The sequence below is a fragment of the Dermacentor andersoni genome, chromosome 10, assembly GCF_023375885.2.
Source record: "Dermacentor andersoni chromosome 10, qqDerAnde1_hic_scaffold, whole genome shotgun sequence".
NCBI lineage: Eukaryota > Metazoa > Arthropoda > Arachnida > Ixodida > Ixodidae > Dermacentor > Dermacentor andersoni.
Genome location: NC_092823.1, coordinates 49,251,981 through 49,275,241, shown reverse-complemented (window position 1 = coordinate 49,275,241; position 23,261 = coordinate 49,251,981).

The following is a 23,261-nucleotide window of genomic DNA, read 5'->3' as shown; positions in this document are numbered from 1 at the left end:
TCGGCCAAGTACCAATTTCCTGAGTTGATCGCGCGCCACGTGGCTGCAGGCTCTTCGCAGTTCTCCGAAGAGCGCCCCGTCTGGTGGGCTTGGAACACGTGCAGCGGGCTGAAAGCTGGCACGTTGCCACCCCGTACGGCCATTGTTAACAGCTCCTCCATGGCCCGGAAAACCTCGCCTGGCCAGTCCTGGCAACCGCTGGCCAGGAAGAGAATGGCTGGCGAGCAAGATGATGGCTTTGCTCTCTGCAACCCCTGCGTACTTGGAATGCCTTCAACCATCTTACAACAACTGGCACAGAAGAGCCGACCCGGCAACACAATACCGCTCAGCGTTCAAACTCCCGGAATTAGCTGCTAACTCACCAGGCCTCCTATCACAATTTCCATGCAAGTCACTCAACTGGGAATCCCCAATTTTGCCCCAAAATTTCGTGCCGCCAAAGCGAGCGTTCACGTTCCTCCTGAGTTCGACCAAACCCGACCGTCGCGCTGCACAAGAGTAAAGGTTTACGCAGAATTAAACCGAAGCCTTTCAAACACCAATACTCAATCATAACTTCAGCAGCATAACTTCGCGAACAGCCTGTTCCTACCCTATCACAGTGGCGTACTTATCTCGTGTACTGCTGCCACTGAACCGTCTGGCCAACTCCACAGGTACGTCGTCACAGACGCGCTAAGTTTGAGGTCCCTATTCCGAACACGTGCTTGCATCATACAAAGTTTTTTACACGCTGACTCACATTTGTTCCTTTAGTCCACACAGGACACGTTCCTTAAATAAACAACCAAATTTGCGTAACTTACGCAACACAAAGGAACCTTCGAACAAATGTGTCTTCTACTAACTAGCTCTTCGCACGCGTACTAGAGAAGTCAGAATACGGCTGCCTTCGACACACCCGAGCAACCCAGTCATCAACGTTCTGCTTCCTTCCGTCCGCACAGGACACGCGTTAATGGACCTAAGAGCTCTTCTCAGTGCAAATCAAGCACTTACTGAAAATGTACGCGCTTAACCTTAGAAAAATCAAAAACACCTAAAAAGAAAGAAGGTTAAATAACACACACGCGCGTTACGATAGGCCTCTCAACGATAACCTTGACCTACAGGTTACTCATACACACACAAAAAAGAAAGCCTATGTATTCAGTAATGAACATCTCGCGAGACTACAGGTTTACATAAAACGCATCTTTCAAATCTCGGAGCTTCTCTAACGAAAACACAAACAAAGCTCAAACCTTACACATTGAAAGAAATCCCAGTCTCAATTCGCGAAAATTCTCCGATACTCAAAAAATCAAACAAAACAACATGTTTCTACGGAAGGGCTCTTGGCCTCCCTTTCCAAACGCTTTCGTCTGACTCATACTTTGAGTCGGACCCGAGGTGGCCGCGGTTTGAAAGCTACTCTGGCTGCCGAGGAACAACAAAAGGGCTGACTCACTGTCAGCTCCCCCAAGACGTTACGGTCTCCTGCCAATTTGCGTCCTCGCGCCCCGCTTTCAACATGACCTCGACTGACCGCGTCGCTACTCCCCACCTGGTCTCGTCTTGCCACCTTGTGCTTCTTTGTACTGCACGCTGAGCTTCGAAGAGAACGACGGAACGACGAGGAATTTGACTGCCCCGTGCCCTTTGTCCGCGTCCGTGCAGAACAAGCTTCTCGGTCCCCCTTTGACCGGTGGCTCAAACGTTTTCGATGCGTCAACATCGTCAGTGACGACCGCACCTTTTTCCTCGCGCCCTGCCCTCTTGGGTCTCTCGCCGTCTTTGGCGGCGCTACATTAGTCACCACATTCCGATTTTTTCGGCGCTTCTTTCTGCGGCGCTTTCTCCTCGAACTCTCTTTCATGCCGTCATCTCGCGCCTCGTGCTGGCCGTTACACATCTCGTCGGCCCGGATCGGTCTCTTACCCGCACAGTCTGAGTGATTTACATTTAAATCTACTCTCACTTTGCCTCGACTGGCGGACAGCTCAACCGACTCTGGAACAATGCAGCAGGCTTTACTCGAGTTAGACAACTCGCACTCTTGCGAACTGCCCTCTACTACATTGCCCAGCTCACGCTGTGCATCTGCACACAGCCCGTCGGTATCGATCGCTGTCTCACGCTGTTAGCTACTAGCACTTCGAGTTCACTTGTGAACGTGCTGCTACTCTCACAGGTACTACTACTTTCCTCGGCTTTTGAACAAAATCTGCTATTTACTTCCTGCCACTTTCGCTGCGTCCAGCTTACAGATTTCTCAAGCCGCTGTTGACTTCGCTCGATTGACTGCTCAAAACCTTGAATCTCATTGTTCAATGCATCAATGTACTGCCTCGTTACTTCTGTTAGGCCTTCTTCCTGTGTAATGCTTTTCAGTTCCTGCCTAGCTTTTTCCTGTTTTTGCCTAAAGTCTTCCAGTTCTTGCCTAATTGCTTCCTGTTCCCGCTTTTTGCTTAGAATTCGTTTGCCCATTTGCTCTATGAATTTCAAATCATTCTCACTTTCGAGAATTGTCTTACGAATTTCTGATTCCTTCAAGTGCTCATCTACGTTTACCTCGATCTCCTCACACAACCACAACAGGCCAGCTCTCGTCAAACACATTAGGACCATGGTCGCTACTTTAAGCTTTGGCTCTGCTGTCACACAATACTTGTTGCGATACCCACGCAAATCAAAATACAAGTAAAAGATCCCCAGCGAATCAAATCAAAAACACAGAGAAATTGAAGCCTGGTGAATCTTACAGCCAAAACCAAACGCTTACCCACTGAAGCAGCACCATATCACCAGTCCTTCCCCGCCGTATCCAGTCAGTTGCAAGAGGTGGTCAATCTCAAGTCGCCTCCAACTTGATCAGGATGCCGGTCGGTCACCATGTGCCAACGTCCGTCAGCTGCCGTTGCTGTCTCCCGAGTCGTAGGCCGATCTAGGAGCCGTAGTCGGATCTCACCGCTGCCATTCAGTTATTAGATTTGTCGGTCGTAGCTGTAGAGATGAACTTGGGACGGCAGGGCTAGGCGAGCAGGATTTAATTGCAGGATTTACATTTAAAAACAGGACATACATTGGCTGACTAGCGCGACTCCCATATGGAGCCCGCAAAACTAGCATACAGCAAACAGTTTACGAGCACACAGCTCACTACTGCATTTCGAGCATGACAGAGCACTCAGCTCCCGACAACGATCACGACACGAGCACTCCCTAGCAGCCGGCAAACGCTGCTTATAAGCCCTTGCTCGACGTCATAGTTCGACGTCATTCAAGATGACCCGCCCTTTTGGAGGATGAGGTGGGTCGGAGCAGGAATGGTCGGGAAGGTTCGTCCAAGCATTGCAAACTCGCCGCCGCCCCGCACTATGGCTCACAAACACAAAGGCACACACGTTCGAGCCCATACACACAAAGGCTCCGGAGTCGACGACCGAGGGCTTCGTAGAACTGTGCGCCTTCTCGGGTGGTGCGGCCAAGTACCAATTTCCTGAGTTGATCGCGCGCCACGTGGCCGCCGGTCATCCGCAGTTCTCGGTACCGCCCAGCTTTCAGTGCCGACGTCAGAGGGCTTCGTAGAACTCTGCTTTGTCCCGGATGGCTCGGCCAAGTACCAATTTCCTGAGTTGATCGCGCGCCACGTGGCTGCCGGCTCTTCGCAGTTCTCCGAAGAGCGCCCCGTCTGGTGGGCTTGGAACACGTGCAGCGGGCTGAAAGCTGGCACGTTGCCACCCCGTACGGCCATTCTTAACAGCGCCTAGCAAAGCAGCGTTCGGCGCGGCAAAGAAACCTGCGCCTCAGCAAGCGGAACGAACCAAAGAACTCGGTGTCTCGGAGGGAGAAACCATCTATGTGAGCCAAACGTCGTGATCGGCAGGGACAGCCGAGCCGCGACGCGCCATGAAGGTGGACACGATCATGGATGGGGCTGACGCCTCGATGGGATCCTCCTCTATCTCGCTTGGGAGCACCACCAAGACGCATGACTCCTCGCCAGCAGCCCAGCACACATTGCAGGAGACGCTTTCCCACCTGACGCGGTACGGCACAGCGATCACGTCAGAGGCGTCCGCCATCGGACGCTGCACCTAGCGATCGCGCTGTGAGCGGAAAGAGGAGCCGCGTCGCCTAAAGACGAGGGTTCGAGTGAATCACGCTGGAAGTTGGACGGAGAGAGAGCGAGGCGTGCCTTCTGTAGGGGCGGCGCCGTACATTGCGAGGAGGGCGTCTTCCGTGTTTGCCGCAAGATGGCTCTGCGTGTGCGCCAAGTGCAGAAGAAATGTAGCGGAAACGTACTTCGCTATTCATTTAACTGCGAATTTGTAGTTTACATGCTGATAATTACGGATATACACCGCAGTATAACTTTCTACGGCGCGTATCTAAGGCAACACCGCGGTCACTAGAGGTGCTTTTGTCCCGTTTGAACCATCGAACTCATGGCTGAGTGGTAGCGTCTCTGTCGCACACTCCGGAAACCCTGGTTCGATTCCGACCCAGTCCATCTTGCAATTTGTTTTTATTTCTGTATTGCCTTACGCCATTTTTCGCTCACGGCCAACGCCGCCGACACCGAAGACACCGGCTTTTCTGCGACACGAGCTCCTTAACGCTGTCGCGTTAGAACGGTGACATTGGAAGGTAGAGAGGCTGCGTTCTCTGCGAAATCTGGCTGCAGCGAGTCTGTTCGGCAGCCACATGTGTATTCAATGGGATCGGCAGAGCCTGTTTTCCTTTCGTGTGGTCGCTAATGTGAGCAGTGACAGTCCCACACACAATGCAAACTAATACGCCCCCTCAGAGAGTGTGTCGCGATCTAGCCCCTTTACCGCTTTTAGCATGCGCTTAGCACCTAATCGCCGGCAGCAGTCTTGCGGAGCGCAAACCACACACTCTAGTGTTCGCGCTAAGACGTGTATGGCCCTTACGTCGCATTTCATTTTACCTAGTGCGATAAGCAAGCAAAACCGACCTTCAAAGACAACTTTCACCGCTATCTCGACCCGATTGTTCAGTTTCACTATAGGTAGCTCATGCTGTCCATTTAAGCGGACATGACGATATGCACTTTCCGAGGCCTATGCTTTGTTTCTACTCCACAGTTGTATGTAATTGAGTAAAGGAAAGAAGAAAAAAAACATATCCGTGCTATACAGTGTGGTAAATCTTAAAAGTACATGTTACTGGGCTAATGGGTTACTTAAAATTGTAAAAGGGCACCAAAAAATAGCCGTAGGCGACCCTAACCTTTGACTTTGGTGTCTCTTAGTAACATTCGCACCTCAGCGTTGGTGTTATGTGCATTGGCGTGCGGTAATCAGTGATTTCTATTTATTCCAGGCACTTCAGTAACTCACCTTGTAACTAAACTTATGCTCTGATAAAATATCTACAATGAAACCCATGATTTTTATACTGTAGTACTTCTGTTTTTCTTTCTTTCTTAATTACGCAGTAACTGAAGCAAGTGCAGTTGTGAATTGGTCGCAAGCCCGTAAAAGTGGGAACTGCCGTTTCTTCGGCCTCAATTACATCACGTTACGTCCGACAGTTTTTTTTTATGCAGAAAGATTGAAGTAATGCCGGCAAATGGTTCCCATAGCTGAGGAAGCATTCAAAGAACATAAATGATTGGAATATATAGAGCCCTTGAATGGTGCACATTCTCATAATTTCCCATCTATGATTCCTGCAGAGAGGCTGGTTTACGATATAAACCGCCACCAACCCCCACCATGGACAAATAACCTCATAAACCAAAATTAGAAGGCTAATTAAAAACGAATCAGAAAGTAGCATATTTACACTGTAAATGATGCCGATTGAAAATGTCTGTCAAACAGAACAAAACGCCACAACTAAATAGCCAAGCAATCCTCATCCTCCACACACTGGGCTGCTCAAAGGTCTGTGCAAGATTTTTATGTACCAGCACACTGAATTCCTGTAGCAGATTCTTGGCCGGATACAAAAGCAGACAAAAAATGTTCCAAGATTAAGTTGACAGTGTTGCAGTCCATACTGATGTATTTAGGAGGAAATCTATTACATGTGCTGTCAATTATGACATAATAGAGCAAACCTGAATAAGAGTAAGTGAACTGAACTTTGGAAAAGTACACAAGGTAATAAGAGTTAATCCTTAGTCAAAGTTGATTTTGCCTAAAACGACGCTGCGCACTTCTTATTTTACAGCAAACAATATGGTTAAAAAAAGCTTTCACTGTCACTTGATAACTCGATGTCATGATGCCCACGAATGCTATTTACAAACACATTACCTAGTGCAGTTTCAGAAGCGCATGTTTTGTTTTTCTCCACAGTCATGCTTGGTTGGTTGAAACTCCAGCAAGAAAAAAGAAACGAACACAATCGAATGTGTGCTAAATTTGCCTGCATGTGTGCACCAACCCACGTTTGCTCGGACGTTGGTAATAACTGCACCTGACTAGATAGCTTGCAATGCAGAAACTGAAGCAAGTGTAGGTGCGTGTCTTCCCCCCATGCCTGTAATGGAGTGAACACAGTGTTTTTTTTAGCCCTTGAGTGCGATAATGCAAATGTTCTTCGTGTAGTCAAGAACCAAAGCATGCATCGTTTTATGGTCAGCCAAGCTTTTTCTTTAAACCAGCAAGACAAAATTCTAGACACATGGTTCACGTACTGAGAAATAATTCATCAGGCATTTGTCATTTGAAGGTACTTCACTTTATTTGTGCATATCCTCATCTACAATTCTTGCCGGAAGGGGTACACCCACACACACAAGTGGGCACTTACTGTCCAAAAAAGGAATGCGAAACGTGAATGAAATCAAAGGAAATGTGAATATATACAGCGGATAGACAATGAAAACAAGTAGAAACACAAGAAAATATTTGAAACAGACAGTAAATAACAATAAAGGTGCAGCTTCGCACATTATCATTGTGGTTTGTAATCCTTGCCGCAGGAAGGCCTTTCTTACCAACTACACCATTAACACAAAATGTGCAGAATAAAGCAAATTAGAAAGGGCAGTTAAAATTGTATTAGGAAGCCGCATGAAAAGATGTGGAAACGCGTATATACAATGAATGTAACGGTGTCCTATGCACAATAGATGCAGCAGATAGGTGTGCAGTGTGTTGCACATTGAAGTCGTCTAAAAGGAGGACTCTACTGACGAAGTGACCTGTTTGGTCCACTATTTGGCTGATGGCTTCACATATCAGGCAAAACATGCATATGTGGCACAGTTGACACTCTCCCCCCCCCCCCCCCCCCATGTGGCTACCTTACGAAGTGTTAGTTTAGTAACCAATGGTCATGGAAAGTAGAAAAAAAAAAGAGGAATCAATAAGCTGCGTCCCGCGAATAATCTACAGTCTGTAACCGCACTATATCACTCGGTTCAGAATGAAAAACAGCAGGCTACAAGGAGGTTTTTTCTTGATCATTTTGCTTGACCTATGAAAGGTTTACTCCTGCACACGTCTTGATCGAATGTGCCTCAACACATCGAGCAATTTGTTGGCGAAGATGCATTCGCAAGCGTGAGCTAACATACTTCCCCAAAAGCAACTTTTCAATCTTTTCTCTGTGAGAACTACACACACTTTCAAGATTAACCTCCACAAATTCAGCCAGGATCCTTGACATGGTCCTGAATGGAGCCTTCATGTCCAAGATGGTATCAGCTGAGACAAATGCCTTGAAATGTTCCTCAAAGGGAACCAGGACAGCCATCACTTCATTGCTGGGCCTGATTAGGTTGCGAGCCCCTTTTACGTACTCCGTTAGGTTGACGAGTGCATTGTAGCTTTCATTTTCTCCAAGTAATACTGTCCTGCATGGCTCACAATTCCCTGTTGCCTTCATGATAGCCCTGAGAAGAAATCCACCAAAATAGGCAAGGATGTCGCATTCAGTTGATGCACCTTCCACAATAACAAGGTCCTCTGGGCGCTCCTTGTCATCCGTAAACTCCACAAGCTGCTTTTGTAGAGTTGGACCAAGAGGGTCGGCGAGGTGCAGGCTGTCATCAATGTCGTAGCTTGTTGACTTCGGTGTGTGTAGAAATGCCCTACACAAACCAGCTTCAAAGCGCATTTGACATCGTATGCAATTGGGGTGGGCTTTTTCATCCGCAAGATTGAGAAGATGATTTCCAGGCAGTCTTGGATTATTCGACTGGTGAGGACATACATGTAGCCACGGTGGCATAGAAGTTGTTTCGTGAGGCTAAGTACGAGTGATGTTCAAATCAGAAGGCCTGCCTGAGACGGCTTCCCGGGTGCTGTTCCCATTTTCACATGTTGCAGCGTATGCTGGGCAAGGTGAAGCGTTGCTATCGCCTTTTTATACTTGGTGACATCTATCTTGCTCAGAGCAAGCACAGTATGATCTGATGACATTAAAGTATACCATCTCCAAAGTAGCTAAAAAACACGCCGTTGCTTTGGCCTCGTCTGGAAGCTTTCCTTTCTGGATTAGGTTGCGGATACCAGCAGGGCCTTCGCGAAAAAGCTGTACAGCAATGCTGACCTTCATTTTGTTAAAAGGTCCAGTACTCACGTGGACAGAAGACAAACCATTTGCTATCTTAAGGCCATTATGGAAGTCATGCTCGAGTACTTCCTGTACACGTTCGATGTCGACCTTGTTGCCAGGAAGACCCTGCTAGTTCACCGTCTCATTGCTCAAGTAGAAACAGCTTACCCGCAGAAGCTGAGCCCGAAGATTTTTATAGAATGTTCTGGGTCCGCCATAAAATGCAGCAGCCTACCTTAAAGGTGAGGGGGAGGGACAGTGCTAACTGTTTCAGAGTTTCAATGGCTAGAAAGCCCTAGCAACCGCCACACAGCCAAGTTTGCTGAACCCCATATCACTTGTTACGACAAGAACTCTTAGCAATATGCTCTGAAGCATTTCTATAAGGCTGAAAACAACGTCTTTCAGCAGTCGTTTATCAACAGAACTGCCCGTGAAGTGGTATGCAATCACCTGTTTTTAGCGCTTGTTTAGACCGCCTACCATGAACACCAAGCCGTGGTTTGTTACATTGTCTGGTGTGTCGGGCAGGGTCGTGCTGCCAAAAAGGTAGTCCAGTGAGCGGTCATGCTCGTATCCTTGAGCCATTTCCATTTCATCCATAAGTAGGACACAATCCTTTTCAATATCCTCCATTGCCTTCACTTTGTGTTTAAGCACATCGAACACTTCGTGGAGGATACCTGGAATAAAGTGCATGTTTGGTAACCACCTAATCAGGGTTCTGTTTGAGCGCAGGGGACACGATAATGATCGCAGAAGTTCATAAACAACTGCACTACATGCACGCTTGATTTGCAGCGATGTTCTGATTGTTTTTTCAGACCAAATGCATCCTTTCCTATTTTTTCTGGTTACTACTTTCTTTTGGTCTTCATTTAGGAATTTCATCTTGGACATGGAGCCAAGTTTTTTGCGCCCAGACTTGTATTGTTGCTTGACGCTTCGAATGGAGGTCTTTGCTTGGTTGTGCAGTATTTCGAGCCTCTTGTACTTCCGTGTTATGTCACTGTACTTTTTTTAAGCTCTGCAGCACTTTTGCATGTCGATTCTAGCTTTTCATTGGTGTCATTTCCAGAGAATGTGAACAAGACCAGATTGCTCCTTCCTGAGTTATCACAGGACCCAGATACTTCTTCTGGTGACAATTCTGACATCATTGTGGCAATGGGTTAAGAATGTATCTCTGTCAGCTGTAGTGAAGGAAGCATGCTCCGAGAAGTGCTACCACTGAGGTTAGCTGATGTATGGCTGTGTGGATACATGGGAGAGGAATAAGGAAAATTTCGATTATCAATGCCGTTTGATTGAAACTTGCTTTATGTTGCAGCAGCAGTCCTCTGTTGTGAAGGCTCGTCCTCATCACTGTCAACACTGCAGGTGACAACTAAACACCTGGGTAGGTGAGCGTTTGCCTCATATAGTAATGAATTGCTGAACGTAAATCTGTAAAGCATGCAGAGCTACTTGTTCCAGAATTGCTTGGAGTATCGCACACATTCAGGCTGTCATGCTGGTGCGGTTAGTGGATCAGATTGATGTCACAGTTCACCGTAAGCTGATCTTGCAAATCTTCAGCTGCCATCACATCAAGGCACAGGCTGTTTGATATGTTATCACACTGGCTTGCAGATCGATCAGTGGCTCTCAGTGCAGTTGCCGCCACGTTAGCAGAGGCTGTGTCTTGGAAGAGACACTTTTGGCTTGCGGCATTTCGGCACAGCTGTAAAAAAATTGTTCAGAAGCAAGAATTAACAATCAAACCGAACACAGGCAGCCCCTGCGCTTTATCTTAATAGGCGATAGCATGTCATAGGGATTTTATGCTGACTGATCACAGCGTCACCGTCATTGGGATTTCAGTCTTAATGAGCGCAGTGTTGCCATCGTTTGTGGCATGAAACGCGAGTGACAAGTGAGGTGATGCAACTCTTTTTGTAGAGAAAAGAGTTGTGGAATTAGCACTCCGGAATTGAAATTACTCCGGAACCGTCTTGTTTGAGAGGGTGCTGCTTCATGGAACGTCTTTTTTTTTAATTCCTCATTTTCTCTTTGTTACTGATGAATAAGTGAGTCATATCATTGCAGAGTACGGCCTGAGAGTGTGCATAAGCATTTTTAGACTGCAATGAGATGCAATTAAAATTAGATAGGACGAAAGCTTATATTTGCCGAAAGTATTCCTAATTGCCATCTGCCATAAATGTTCACTTCTGTGGTCTACACCCGTTGTATATCACTCATTCTCCGCCCCCCCCCTCCCACTCACACCCACCATACCTGCCGGATACCCACGTCATGCCTCGGGTGAAATTCTACATATAAGATTTCTTTCTTGCGGAGGCTTGATAAAGCTTGTCTACAATAGGCACCGACAAGCATGAATTTTTGAAAGAATTGAGTACCCACAATCCTACATTGATACTGTTGTCAATATTTTGTCAATATTTTGCTGTAGCACCAAGCCATTTATTATTATTACTATATCAAATGCTAATTTGACTTAAACTCGAGTGTGCGTCTGCTACCTGGGATCCAAGCTCACGTAACTTTGCATATGCAATAGCCTCTTCAGAATCGCTCAGCTCGGTTTATCGTATCAAACTACTCCCGTACTGCCCGTGTTTTGCTGATGAAATCTAATCTTCGCCTTCCGAACTTGCTTTTAAGAAAAATTTCGCGTCTTTGTCTATATCATAAAATTTTTCTTGAACCAGTCAATGAAAGACGAACTTTTATCACAACCATCGTATTCGTCAGCCCACATTGATCACCAGCATAAGGTCGCCATTCCTTTTTGCCATACTAACCTGCTTCACGATTCATTTATACCAAAGACTAGCTCAGGATGCAACCACCTTCCCAGTGCCATAGCCAGCATTGAAGCTGTAGTAATTCAAGGCCGCAGTTGTGGTTTGCATTATAGCGCTTGCATATTCACAATGTGCCCACCCCATCTGTAATGCTGCTAGGTCCCTGGGAGTTTTGCAATAAATAATATATATATATATATATATATATATATATATATATATATATATATATATATATATATATATATATATGGCTACGAAATGGAAACAGTGTCGGAATGGCATGTCTTGTTAGCTTCGTCCAATTATCTTTTCTGTTTTGCTCGAAGCTGCACTCCTCAAAGTGGGCCTGCAAGGCGTAGAAATTTTGTAAATAATACCGAGGTATTGTCATTGCTTCGATTCTTATTGCGCATCATGTGACGGAAACCTCGTGTGTGAGCTAGTAGCGTTTGAATATGTATCGGCTTACGTACCATGGATGCACTTAAGCGTAATGAAGTGGCAAACTGTTTCTTATGAGCATTCTTTCTATGCAGGAGTTGCAGTGTGTATGACAGCTCTCTATGATAGCACATAACGTGTTAAACAGTAAGCCCAAAATAGGTTAGCTATTAGGGTCGCTCGTAACCACGCTTGTAATAGCAAGGAAATTGAAATTGCTTGACAGTCTTGAAGAGCACCCACTGCAAATGGTTGTACTGCTCAACATCTACATCATGCTACAGCCCCAGCTTATTCAATTCCCCACTGCTTTTTTAGAATTTCTTCCTCTGTGCATGGGAGCACAGCCATCTTCAGAACAGCAAACAACCTACATAACTAAGAAAAGATGTAGCAGCCTCCACTGCTGCAGGCAGTTACTGTGGTTAGGCAGTCCAGCTTACAAGAACATTACGTACGCGAAATTCAGTTTGCTTTACCTCGAATTCTAGTACACATTCGGTCGTCAGTCAATTGTCCACGTTCTTCATGCAATCCAATTCACCCTTGCTAACTGCAATTGTACGTAGCATGCAGCAAAGCATTACATTTCATGCCAAGAATCACTCTATCGCCCGCATAAGGTTTGGACCAATACTTACACAGCATACGTATGACGAGGCGGACAGTGTCCATCGGTATCGTTTAATTTGCGCCAGCTAGCGCTTCCTTCGGGTAGGGCTGGCCGGAAAAGGAAACATCCGGACGCCGTTGCGGCTGTTCTTAGAGCACTGCGGTACGCAGCAGCCGGTCATGATTCTCGTCGTTGAGGTCGGGACGAGTAGGGTTACCGTCCGCGGCCGTGCGGGTGCAACAGCTGACTTCTTTCACAGTTGCGGGAGCTTACGACGGCTTTCACACCAACCCAGATGTCACTAATTAGTGAAACAGGAAACAAGACTGGCTGCCGGCTTTTTCAGGTCGTTGTAGAGCCTACCGAACCACAGAATAGGGACAGCACTGTAGCCCAACGCCGCGTTCGAGTGAGAAGAAAAGTGGCGGAAGCGGAGGTTGGCAACAGCGCCTACCGTGACACTTAGCGGAATTCTGGCGTGCGCGGCACAGGCGCTTACAAAGGCTGGCACCACCCTAAAAAGGGGGTACATGGAGGCTCCCTATTAGGGAAGCACGTAAGAGGAGTCCGTTGAAGTGCACGCCTCACATATAAATCATGTTCATGGTGACAATATGTTCGGTCGCTATATTTATTCAATGTTAACGCATTGTCGTCGAGAGTCATAGTGAGATGGCTTCTGCCGCAATATTTTACTCACAATTAACTGCAATGAGTTATGAATATGCGAACGCTACAGTGCACTGAAATTCTGTCTTTTTGAAAAATGAAGAAGTACATGAGTAATTTCCGAAATTGGCACTGAATGCCATAAGGTAGTTGACAGTACTGTATATTGAGCAATAAGTGGCAGAACAGCTTCCTGGTGCGGCATCAAGCCTGGAATTTGAAATGACGTTAACAAAGCGAAGTGGAACTCTTTACTACCTGCCCGTGGACTGTCGCAACTATTAAGTTCCAGCAAATCGTACATTCTTTGTAAGCGATATCTACCGGCGTTACTATTCGTTGAATTATTCATTGCATAAACAAACAAGTACAACATGTATGAAATTGTGGACTTGTATGCGCATGAAATCTACCACATGTTGATAGCATCCTTCTTAAGGAGACTCCAGAAATCTTAAGTGTTTTTGCTGTGTACTTACTTTTTATTTTCACCTCACTTTTATTACATTTATTATATTACTAATTTATGGTACCGACGTGAACACTAGCTGTTAGATCATTATAAAGCATTGGTATATTTTACCGCGCCCTGCCTTTCGCGTGCCTCTTTTTCTAGCATTTAAAACAAAGGCAACGAGATTTGAAGAACGGCAAAGAAGCTTCGTAGCGCAGCAGTGGTTCTCTTAAAGGTGATGCAAAGAAACTAGAGGCGCTCTAAGCCTAATTCGACGGATTCGCAGCAATCACGGGGCGTTTACCTCGGTATGGCCCGTGGCATTCTATGTTGATGCCAGCGACAAGCCTGAACATGGTACGGTTTGTGCGGACTGTAAACGGTGTTTCAGGGGCTATTTCTGAAACATGGCAGCGTAGGCTATCAATGTGCCACGTTCGGTGAACCAATAAACGACAGTTTGTGCAACATGCAGTTTATCATAGTGCTACGGCACAATATGCGCGATCACGAAAGGCCAGCAGTGTGAAGACGACGACGACGATTAGAAGCTAGCGCGGGCTGTTGCCTCTTGGCCAAGCGCAGCGTATTTTCCTTGTAAATATATTTGTACATAGCTTTTCGTCTGCGTCTTCCTACGTAACATATCTGGTGGAGGTGGACGTTCCCTGTACCTCGTCACGGAGCTTCGCAGTGGACGGTACGTCGAGCCTTCCTTCATGGCTCCCGGCGACGACAACCCGACTCCACCGGCTCCGACACCTGCTGCCACTTCGACGACCTACATCACTCTCCCCGCTCCCCGTGATCCTGGCGTATTCTCGGGCCAAGATGGGGAAGACGTCGATGACTGGATCAGCCTGTATGAACACGTCAGCCGCAATAACCGGTGGGACCCTACTATTATGCTCGCCAACGTAGTCTTTTACCTCGGTGGCACACCTCGAGTTTGGTATCGCACGCACGAAGATGAGCTCACCAGTTGGGATTCACTTAAGACACAGCTTCGAGACTTGTTCGGCAACCCCTACGGTCAACAACTTGCCGCGCAGAAGGCGCTTTCCGCCCATACTTATATGGCCGATCCTTTTCCGTTGTCACAGACCATCACGCGCTTTGCTGGTTATGCTCACTGAAAGATCCTACAGGAAGACTTGGTCGCTGGGCCTTACGCCTCCAAGAATATTCGTATACTGTCACCTATAAATCTGGCCGACTGCACAAGGACGCTGACTGCCTGTCTCGCTACCCGGTCGACGAGCCTGACGACGCCGACAGTAGTAGCGCCAACGGCATTTTCTCTGTCTCTGCCTTCGGTAACATCGCCGATGAGCAGTACCGAGACCTATCGCTGCGAGCACTTATCGAGCGTCTGCGCTCTACACCTACCGACGCATCCGTTCGCCGATATGTCCTCCAGGGTGGCATTCTGTATCGAAGGAACTTCCTCCCTGACGGCTCTGACCTTCTTCTTGTCGTGCCAAAACAGCTACGACAGACTGTGCTCTTTGAGATGCATGACGCACCCACTTCAGGACATCTTGGGGTAACCCGCACGTACGACCGCGTCCGCCGCCGCTTCTATTGGCCTGGTCTCGCTCGCTCCGTTCGACGCTATGTTGCTGCCTGTGATCCCTGCCAGCGTCGGAAGACACCTCAGGTGTTACCTGCCGGTCATCTCCAGCCGATCACTGTCCCTGTGGAACCGTTCTTTCGTGTTGGATTAGACCTGCTCGGTCCCTTTCCCACGTCATCTTCTGGGAACAAATGGGTAGCCGTCGCGACTGATTACGCCACCCGATACGCTATCACTCGGGCTCTCCCTACCAGCTGCGCCACTGACGTCGCGGACTTTCTCTTGCGTGACATTATCTTGCTTCATGGCGCCCCGCGACAGCTGCTTACTGACCGTGGTCGAAACTTCCTCTCGAAAGTTATCGCTGACATTGTGTGTTCCTGCTCCATTCAACACAAACTGACTACTTCATACCATCCTCAAACCAATGGCCTGACAGAGCGGTTAAACCGTACTCTTACCGATATGCTGGCCAAGTACGTTTCCAAGGACCACCACGACTGGGACATTGCCCTTCCTTACGTAACATTTGCGTACAATTCTTCCCGGCACGACACCGCCGCATTTTCTCCCTTTTATCTACTGTACGGTCGCGAACCTACCTTGCCCCTAGACACGGCACTTCCTCCTGCTGCGGTCTCAACAAGCGAGTATGCGCGCGACGCCATCGCCCTCGCTGACCATGCACGCCAGCTTGCCCGTGCTCGACTGACGGCCTCACAGACCACTCAGCAGTGTCAGTACAACGCCCGCCATCGTGACGTACAGTTTTCACCTGGTGCGCTCGTGCTCCTGTGGTCGCCCTCTCGTCACGTCGGACTTTCAGAGAAGCTCCTTTCGCGATACACAGGGCCCTACCGCGTGCTGCGCCAGGTGACGCCTGTGACTTACGAAATTGCTCCTGTGGCCTCAACCTCGTCCTCTCCTGTGGCATCTAGTGATGTCGTACACGTCAGTAGGCTCAAGGCCTACTACACTGCTTCCGAGTCCGATCTTTAGTCGCTCCGGGACGGCGCTTTTGCAGCCGGGGGTAGTGCTACGGCACAATATGCGCGATCACGAAAGGCCAGCAGTGTGAAGACGACGACGACGATTAGAAGCTAGCGCGGGCTGTTGCCTCTTGGCCAAGCGCAGCGTATTTTCCTTGTAAATATATTTGTACATAGCTTTTCGTCTGCGTCTTCCTACGTAACAATATTACTGTAGGAAATTGGTCCATTACAGTGGCAGTAATCAATGTGCTCGTTGCGTGTTTGAGGACAGCACTGCTGTGGTAAGCAGGCGCGAAGCCGGGCGAGCAATGTTATTATTACTTCATGGGCTTGTTTTAAAGAGTAAAACAGAGGTTTACGCAAGTAATAGCGCGAACGATAGAAATCAGTGTTTGCAAATGTGTTTTAAAACCTGCGGTCAATATAAATGAAGAGTTGAACGAATAATCTCTGCCGACTAATAAATCAGAACGCCACGAAAAACACTGGACCGTTCTTTCAGCAAGAGCAACATTATTCGGTTGGTACCATCCGCATCGCAGACTTCCTATATGTTTTTCTTTTGATGGTATAAGATAGCTGGGTGTTGACCGTATGTGCAGAGCTCGTGAACTTGCGTGGCACATTCTCCGCGCTGCTCGATAGATCAGAAATAATTTAGTGTCGTTTATTTGCGAAGTGCAATATTGTCATTGTCGGACAATCTTCTGTTCTGGTTATATAACTGTGCCGCCGGAAATGTGCGCCGGTATTTAAGAAAGCGGAGTCTAAAAAATGTGGGTCTATCCCGTAGATTGTGCACTCTGAAAAAGTGGGCTCGTCTCCAAGTTTTTAACGTCTTAAAAAGTAGGCATAACCTGTTGGAACTGAAGGGAATCCCCGAGGGAAGCCCTGAGGGAAGCCCTGAGGGAAGCCCTGAGGGAAGCCCTGAGGGAAGCCCTAAGGGAAGCACGCAGTAGAAGCCCGCGTAACGCATGCCACCCACTGCGCTCCCTGAAATTCTTGTAACCGAAATTATTGTAACCATCTCGCACTGCTTTATAGATACTGCCGCCCGCGTTTTACTGCGCATGCTTATTTTTGTGATGTTCGCCTACTCGTCATGAAAACCAGAAGTACGCCTAAACACTGGAGGAAGGCACCAGGCACGTTGTTTCCCAAATATTATAACAGCCAGAAACATCAAGCAGTAGCGCTCAAAGCCTTCAAAGAGTTGCGAAACGTTGCTGTCCAAGATTTGACGCGAATAAAAATTATTAATCACAATATTTGAGAGAATGCATCAACGCACTTAGTGCAACGTCATGAAATAAATGTTGAAGGAGGAAAAAAATAAATACAATACATGACATAGCGATCAAGGAATCGGTAAATAAAAATGCTAATGAGGACTTTGTACCTCTTTTCCTAACTTTAAACGTGTCCGTTTTTTTCTTACCCAAATTCTCAAATTCACAATCCGCGCCTGATATCCACAGCAAGCTCACTTTATACCTATCTAGGTGTGGGAAGGTGAAGGAGCGCGCAAGGAAGTGAGGTAGTTACGGTACCTTTGGCGAAATACCTTTCTCTTCCTGATTGCTCCGACGTCTGTCTTCCTATCTCCCATATTTGCCTGCACTAATCATGAATAGTTAAGTAAATTACACTGCTGTATTGGATTAATTTTGCAATTGCCTATTCACAGCCGATAATATTCGTTCGGTTCTACGGAGTAATTCATTAGGCTAGATATTCCCATTCACTATCGATTAGTGGTTTATCCCTTACCCGGAGCTTTGACTTTCCCTCTGCCATTTTAAAACAGTCTTTGACATTGATAGTGATTAATAGCGAGAAATAGAAAGACAACAACAAGGAACAAGGACACGGAAAGCATTTCTAAAGGTTTCCTTTTCGTCGCAATCACTTTTTGTTCGCTCTCTTTAGACAAAGGCAAGCTGTAGTTCTCATTCATCGGTTCTGAAATGTTCGGTGGACTCACTACCTGAACGCAAGACAGTGAAAACACGATAATGCAGATTCCAGTCCATTCACCTTGCTTGCCCGAAAGCCGCGCTGAAGGGATGTGGTTAGGCGCCGATATGTGAAGCAAAATATGTTCAACAATGCGACGAATGTGGCCTCTTACATTCTATAAGAATACTCACCAGACCTTCGAAACGTGGGATCGTCGACGTCAACACGGTGGGCGGCAAGGCATTACAGGGTCCACCGAAACTGATCTGTTCCACCGAACTCATGGCAATTACAATGTCGACCGTGTAAGTGCTGCGGAGAAAGAAGGCCGAGCAACAATAGCATCGTCATTTACGGTGACCCACCATTTCAACTCATTTATGAATAATCACCCTATATAGCACGGCGGCCATAGTGATAGGCGATGAAAGAATACTCAGCTACACGTGTTCTCCCGTGTTGTAAAGTACTGGAAGCTGATCTCTGCCTTAAACCATCCACTGATGATTATGTTCCACGACGTAGCAACGTTGTAGTGGATCTGTTGCTTCTGAAGTCTCTCTCTGTCTCAGACAAACACACGCGCGCGCACGCGCACGCACACATGCACATACAGACACAAAACAAGCACATAACCGCTCCCACCTCGCACGGCATTCTGCCAACACGACCAGCTCCGACATTTTTTGGCGCTCTGTTGCACACAGCACTGCGAGACTTGGGCGAAGGAGCGGTGGCTTGCGTTAGGAAGGTATGGTGCAGTGCTGATTGTAGGCCAAAGTCATGTACACACTTGTTGCCACCTTCTCCAGATCGTGCTACAGCGTCACAGCTTCCGCTCATATTGTTCAATGGGGGTTCCTGCCACCTATAGCGACCTGGCGCGCAGCGGCGTGAGATCGCACTCGCTAGTTGTTACTCTGATTGGGTTTTCTGCTTTTAATTTGCCGGCCGCGTTTCTTTCCTTTCGTATCGTACATGCAGCGATCTGCTCTCTCTGACAGCAGTCGCAATAATGCACAGCACAGGCGCAGCCAGGGAACGATATATTAAAGCGAAACTTTTTTTTCGAGCCATCCCAGATTGGTTTGAGTGCAGTAGCCACCTGCTGCTGCTCGTGCTTCTGCTGCTCGTGCTTTGTCTTGGAATATATCCTCCTCGGCTGTGAGACGGTGGTGCCACCTAGAGCGATGGCTCATGGGAAATTCCCTGCAGCAGTGCAAGGTAGAGTGGGTAAGACGGCCCGCGCATACGGATCATTTGCCGTTGATAGAGAGGGCGAGGGGACGCGTACAGCCAACACCACCTAGACAAGAGAAGGCCTGAGCGCTCGGCGAGTGACGTCACAGAAAAGAGACCGGCGGCGGGCTCGGGGATACAGGTTGAATGAAGGGATCGCGCCTTTATGGGCAATGGTAACCAGAGCGCCGGTATTTTTTTCAGGAATGGTTGACCAGACGGCCCGCAGAGAATGGAGAGTATTCCAAGGTTATTTTAAGAATATTTTATTTAAACAAAGCTATTTACGTGCTTCATTATTAAAAAGACCGTCCGTAAAAAAATGAAATGGTTCAACCTTAGGACTGAGAACGAATTTCGGGTAAACGATGACAGGAATATAGGCTTATATTGAAAAGTCACAGTGCTGCCCTTTTCTTCAGAGTAGCTTCCTTGCCTTGATTTATTGTCGGCGTCAAAGAGTTTGCCGTTCATGCTACCGCAACATTTCTTCAACAAAATGTTAGCACTGCACCATAACACATACCTGATGACAACTTCACTGTTGTGCGCTTCTTCAGGTTCGAGACACATGTATTTATTCCAGTCTAGATTAAGCTCTAAACGAGTAATTTCGCTTTCGAGGCATTATTACATATAGTACCGCAGTCCACATGCTTACACTTCAAACGAGTTTAGCAATGAAGATATAAAACATTCGCGCAACGATTTACAAAGAAACACATGCCTTATTCCGCAGAATTCCAGCTCTTCTCTTCTTTGTTTTGGCATTGGCACCCAATATTCTGTCATTCATCTTGCGGAAACAAGAACGCATGATTTTTCGGCCCCGATGTGTAATCGCTCCAGCAATGGGGCGCGCAGCACTTATTAGGCATATGCTGGTATGGACGTAATCCACATTCTGCGGCAGTGAAGGCTTGCCGGGCACACAAACGCAATCGCCGCAGAAGCGCAGAGACTACATGCACGGTTCACGTCCAGAACGAAAGTGCGCTCGGAAGCATATCGCAGCATGCGTGGACTTTTCTAACCCCAAAGCTATCCAAGGAGCGGCAGGGTTTCCGGAACTAATCGAATTGTTATCGCCATCGTCGCCCCCTCGGTCTTCGCGTCTCATTTTCAACACAGGTATGCCACACGCAGCTTCGTAGCACGCTGCAAGGAACATCTATGTGGGCCTCTTTTGCGTGACGTAGCTCAAGGGGAAAGCGTACGGCCCGGAGGCCTTAAGTTCTCCAGATGGCGTTGGTAAAGCCGCGATAAGACCGAAGGGATGGTCTTACGTTGCGCGTGCCATGTGGCGCCTAGCAACAACGCGCACGGTCGCATCTGCGCCTCCAAGGGGAGGTACGGTAACGCAAACAAGTGGCGCAGAAAGCCAGCTTGCCTCTTACAGCCACTATAACGCTGGTTGCGTTGGAAGGTGCACTGCATTGCAGAGCCCCTCGTACCGGGCGTCCTTGAACCTGATCAGAAGATGCGCGTGAACAATACCACGTAAGCTTTGCTCTATATAGAATGCAGCAGCATACGTCGCATCTGCTGAATTTTGATCACGAGGCAGTATTTTTCATTCTTTAGGTCCTTCGTTCCTGGGTGCCCTGGGTGCCCGCACGAGGTCAGGGCTCTGCGGAGGTCCAACGGGAGGCTAATGAGACACCGCTACACAATTTACACCACGGCATGACCGCTCTCGACGAAGGCGACGATGATGGTAATCGTTTACTTGTGCATCAGAGAAAGTATAGTCACATCTCTGACGAATAAATGGTGGAAAATAATGTTTAGGGTCTCTTCGGCTACGCCAAGCGGGCGTAGCCTTAGCCAGTGGTTAGCAACAGCATAGACTAACATTTCATTGCTGCCAATGCAGGTCGCGAAGCGAAAAAATGTTATTTATTAGAATAATCGCTAAACAATGATGTATGGTTAGGCCTTCAGCTTTATTTCAGCATAGGTCTACATTACGGGCAAGCACTGCTTGCGCTCGCATCGATATTTCATGCCTGAGAATAACGCAGAGGGTTTCAAAAAAGATGCGATAGTATCTCCATCAAAAATATGACTACCCGTGGTTCGTTAACGTGCACCTAAATCCTTTGGTATTTCACCACATCGGTGAGCGGCTGCAGTGCTAGGTTGTCCTGACGTGGCCTCGTACTCGACTTAACTCGATGTAAACTGAGCTACTGCGATCGGCGAATGTTCATCGCTGGAAAATTTTGCGCACGATGAAGCACAATTCGCGGAGGCTAGACTGCAAACTGTGTCTTGACTCTTGTCGCAGCAGGAAGTGTGGTTTCGTACAGCACCAGTCATCAGTTGAAACGCATAAGATTAAAATTTAGACAAGTATTTAGGTTGAAGCAATGTCATCCGATAAAACTGATTACGCTAACCATAGACGCAATAATGGTGTACCTCATGCCCTGTAAGATACATGAGAAACCAATAATATGCAGTGGTATGGATGCTTACTTACAAAGAAAACAATATTAAAAATTCAGAAAACGGCGTATTTCAACGCACTACCTCAAAGAAACTCGATGTACACTGGGCATATCTAGAAGTCAACAAAGAAAGACACCAAGGACACCACAGGGTAAATAAATTGTACTTATTTCAATTAGAAAAATGGTAAATATAATAGAAATGAAAGCGGAATAAAAAGCAACTGGCAACAGGCGGGGCACGAACCCACGTCTTCGCATTGCTACAACAATTGGTTTAGTTATGGCTTAATTCAAAAGAGCTCGTGCCCCACCCTCAGCCAGTTGTTTTTTCGTCCACTTTAATTTTCATTATTTATCATGTCTTTATTATTAAGTTCGTGTAATTTCCTCTAATCTGCCCTTGTTGTCTTTGTATGTTGGCTTCTTAAGATATGACTAATAAAAATTCGGGCCCTTGGTTTCCTTTTATCTCGATTACATAGCGAGGCCTCGAATCCGGCAGCACTGATGCCTTCAAATAGCATGTGTTCGTTTATTAACCAGTTGCCTTCGCCCAACAAGATGACGTACACGTGATGCATACTAAACAAAGGATGTTCCACATCCGCCGTCAAGGCCGTAAGTGGGGGCGCTGCCTAACACTCCAAGGTTTATTCTAGTAGATAAGCATAAATACCACAGAAAGTGGATGGCAAAACGCCACAGCGGTAATTCAATTGGAAAGAGAATCGGCCGCATAATGCGAAGATGTGGCTGCGTGCCCACATACGGCCAATTGTGTTTTCATCCACTTTCATTTCCATTATTTTTATCATTTCTTCAATTCAATTATTACGTACAACTAATTACCCCTATGCTGTGTTTAATGTTTTTCTCTGCTCGCATCTTTTGATATTGCCAACAAATAATAGGGCCCTCGCTTTCATTTCTTCTCGTTCAATGTATCCTGGTGATACTTTCGAAGCAAGCATATTGCAAAGCAGGAACAGGAACTTGGCCGCTAATAATACATCTTCCTTACTTGAAACAGTGTTGGTTACATGTATTCCTTGTGATATTCTCTAAGGGTATTCATTGGGTAAAAGCATAAACTTACAGTCGATCATTCTTCTCACGCAATATTTTTTGAAGTATTTTGAATTTATTTCACGCAAAGAAAGACGGCAATGACTCAAGTTAAGAAGCAACTTATTTGTTTTGCCTTTTACAGCGAAGCTGTTAAGGCGCACATTACCCACTATTGTGTCCGCGTGTAGAAAGGAATCCCGAACGAAGCATGATACCGGGCCACACCGTGGTGGAGGTGAAACAGGCAATAAACAATCCCCTTATGTGAGCCGTTTCTACAGACAGTGCAATGCCGGGTTGATCCGAGGCTGAGTTGAAGCAGGCATCAAGCACTCCCCACACGTGAGCGGGTACCAAACACAGTGCAATGCCGTGTCGGCCCGCGGCGTGGGTCAAGCAGGCGTTCAGCACTCGCCATACGTGGATCAATCCCGAAGATAGTGCAATACAGG